This window comes from Miniopterus schreibersii (assembly GCF_964146895.1).
Source record: "Miniopterus schreibersii genome assembly, chromosome: 2".
Taxonomy (NCBI): Eukaryota; Metazoa; Chordata; class Mammalia; order Chiroptera; family Miniopteridae; genus Miniopterus; species Miniopterus schreibersii.
The window spans coordinates 142,875,563-142,879,015 of NC_138102.1; the positions used below are offsets into that span (position 1 = coordinate 142,875,563).

The window sequence follows — 3,453 nt, forward strand, 5'->3', positions numbered from 1 at the left end:
TGGATCCTCCGTCCTATGGTCTTTTAAGGTGGAAATTTTAGAGGCAGTCCCAATTCTCAATTAGAATATTCATCAGCTTTCCAGGTGTGTCCTTTCAGGGGGAGATCATTAGTCAACACAGCTGGTCCTGAGGTCAGCAGTCCAGTCGTTTGCCCAGTTTTGTTGTTTTCTTGGGCCTGGAGCTGAAAAACTTTGAGTCCTAGATGTTATCTCTAGGTGTTAATGCTTAAGGGGGTGGTTTGAGCAAGGGCCCACATGAGAGTCACTTGAAGCCCCTTGTTCCTCCTCCAAGGGGTCTACTGCAGGACTAGCAACACACTGGGGGAAGAAAAGTCAGAGAGGGTCCAAGCCACAAGACCAGTGAACGATAAGAAAGGTCAGGGGGTCTAAACTGCATGACCAGCTATATATATGCTAGGGGAGGAAAGGTTACCCTGGGGGCGAGGTCCTTGTTTTCCCAGTTTTGCCTGTTGCTGTGCACCCAGGGCTTCCCCCCGTGACTTTCTGTACCCAGCCTGTCATCCTTGTTCTGCTCATGTCTGTCAAACTGCCTACCACAGTTTCAGGTGTACAGTATAGTGGCTAGACAATCATATACTTTACAAAGAGACCCCCCTCACCCTGATATTCTCAGTACTCACCTGACCCCATACATAGTTATTACAATATTATTGACTATATTCCCTATGGTATGCGTGACATCCCTTGGCTATTTTATAACTGCCAATTTGTACTTCTTAATCCTTTTACCTTTTTCACCCAGTCCTCCAACCCTCTCCCCTCTGGCAACCATCAGTCTGTTCTCTGTATCTATGAGTCGGTTTCTATTTTGTTTGTTCGTTTATTTTGTTATTTTTTTAAAAAAATATATCTTTATTGATTTCAGAGAGAGGAAGGGAGAGGGGGAGAGAGAGTTGAAACATCAATGATGAGAGTCTTTGATTGGCTGCCTCCTGCACGCCCCCTACTGGGGATTGAGCCCGCAACCCTGCATGTGCCCTGACTGGGAATTGAACAGCAATCTCCTGGATCATAGGTCCATGCTCAACTGCTGAACCATGCCTGGCCGGCCTATTTTGTTCTTTAGATTCCACATATAAGTGAAGTCATCTGGTATTTGCCTTTCTCTGAGTGACTTATTGCACTTAGCATAATACCCTCTAGGTGCAAATGGTAAGATTTCATTCTTTTTTATAGCTGAGTAATATTCCATTGTATATATGTGCCAAATTTTCCCCCCCAGGCTCATAATTTATTGTACAAATTGAATATCACATGATGAGTTGACATTAGCTAATCTAGGCATGGAAATTAACAAATGAGGTACAGTTTAGAATCCTTTTATGTTGCTTTCACAGCTGGAGTTTATTTAGATCTTAACTTGAAGTATAAAACTAGCAAAGCAATGCCTCCATATGTGGCCAGTATACAATTTATTTTACCTATGAGAGTATAAGAGTTGAAATATATTTTGATACCAGTGAAATGGAATTGGATGTCAGTTTCTGGACCTGCCATGACTTCAATCTTGCAAAAAGCACGAATTCCACAGGCTGTGTCCTTCAACATATGCAGCTACCCCTTGGCCCACCATGTACCACAACTTTTTTATCCACTATCCTTAGGTTTTTCACTCTCTATACCATCCTCCATGCCATCTGAGCATATTATCTCTGTAAAATACAGAACTAGTTATAGTCAGTCCAAGCCCCGTTGTCTTGTCATTGTGCCTTTTACAGGATATAGTCCAATCCCTTCCTAGTCTGTTCCCAACATATTTTTCTAACTTCTCCTTTCCTTCCTCAAGCCAAAGCTGTCCAAGAGGCATCACACCCACTGAGCTCTCAATGTCACCTGATGCTGAGGCAAACGTTCCCTCACAGCCCTAAAGCTTTGTAAATTGTTTGCTTGTGTATTTATTAAGTATACACGTGACTCATTCCTGAGAGGTCACAGGATCTTCCCCATTGCCAGGAATTTGCTACCTCTTTCCATCTGGTAAATTCCTGGAATTCATACATCAAGACTCAGCTCAGATATCAAGTCTATGTAGGCTTTTCTAACACTCCCACTCCCAAGATAGGATTAAATGCTTCCTCATCTGTGCTTCTAAAGCACTTTACACAATTCAGTCCTAGTGCTTATTTCATTGTATTACTATAGGTATCTAAGAAGACACAGGCTAATGCAAGTGAGTGCTCCTGACCTGAAAGGGTTGTTGGGAGGTTTAAATGGGATAATATATGTACAGTTAATATTTCCTTTTCTTCATCTCTTTCCTAATAATAGTGATAACAATCTGTATTACAATTTACAAAGTATAAACTTTAATTGTGTTCCATACAATCTCTTGTTTTATCTGAGAATAAACCTGTGAGGTGAGATAGGGATGGTACTATTATTTGTTTTATAGTTGCAGAAAGTGAAGTACAGAAGGGGAAAAAGTGATAATGTAGATGGTTCAGGGATATGCTTGCCACACAAAAGTGCTCCATCAGTATTTGTTTAGCTGGAATCAAGTTTTCCCGTTATAAAATCTGTGATCTTTCCATTAAAGCACACCGCTGCTTCTAAGCTGCAGCCAGTATTTTTTCAAATTGTGGGTAGCCAATCATTATTGACTAATAAATTCAATGAAGTAAGAACAACTAACATGGGAGGGGAAAAGAGGATAGAAAAGTTCAGGTTAAGCAGGGTTCTGTGATACCTGGTTGTAATGTAGAATGATTTCTCACCGTGGGTCCTAGAAGAAAAGAAAGTGTGAAAGCCCCGACCTAGCACAATGCCAAGTTCTAAATGAACATTTATTAAATGGAATTATAGCACTTTCATTTTGTATTTATTTTTGTTTACCCGGGAGCTGTCTCCTTCATTCGTGGCTACTGGAAAGCAGAGATCACATCATCTTTATTTTTCCAATTCCCAGCTAGTCGAGCGCTTGTTACAACTTTGGTGCACTTAATAAGCGGGTGTCAAATTAAAACCTGGATGAATGCCTCAGTGAACGAAGGCATTATATAGCTCAGTAAATACGGCTGCTAATGACTGCTGTTCTATCTCCTTCCAGATTTCTTCCTATTCAACAGCCAGACCGGACACTAAGTTGATAGTTTCTAAAAGCCCTGTCCCTGCCTGGAGAAAACAGTGAGGCCAAGAATTTGTACTCAAGAGCTACCACCGGCCCATAGTCAGCATGGCTTCCCCAACGGCTTCAGGGAAGAGCGTGGGGGGCGGGGCATAGAGGGGCGGGGGGAGGGAGGAGAAAGCCAAAACTCTTGACCTTAGTCAAAATGACTACCTTTGGCGTCTCTCTGTGGTAATGCGCATGCTTAATTCTGTCCCCGCCCCTTCCGTGGCCCCGATGCGCGTGCGTTGCAGCGCGGGAGGAATAAATTTCTCTGTGATTGGTTGGTGCAGGATTTCAAACTAGAGCTGGCGGCGCGGTGCCGCTCT

At 42.6% G+C, this 3,453-nt stretch overlaps 1 pseudogene across 1 annotated transcript; it reads right to left on the reverse strand.

Annotated features, from left to right (window-relative positions):
• Positions 1-1,365: 1,365 nt before the first annotated feature.
• LOC308553395 (ATP synthase membrane subunit K, mitochondrial pseudogene) lies at positions 1,366-1,518 on the reverse strand (annotated as a pseudogene). Its single transcript has one exon. The product of its transcript is annotated as an ATP synthase membrane subunit K, mitochondrial pseudogene (transcript).
• Between the last annotated feature and the right edge of the window lie 1,935 nt (positions 1,519-3,453).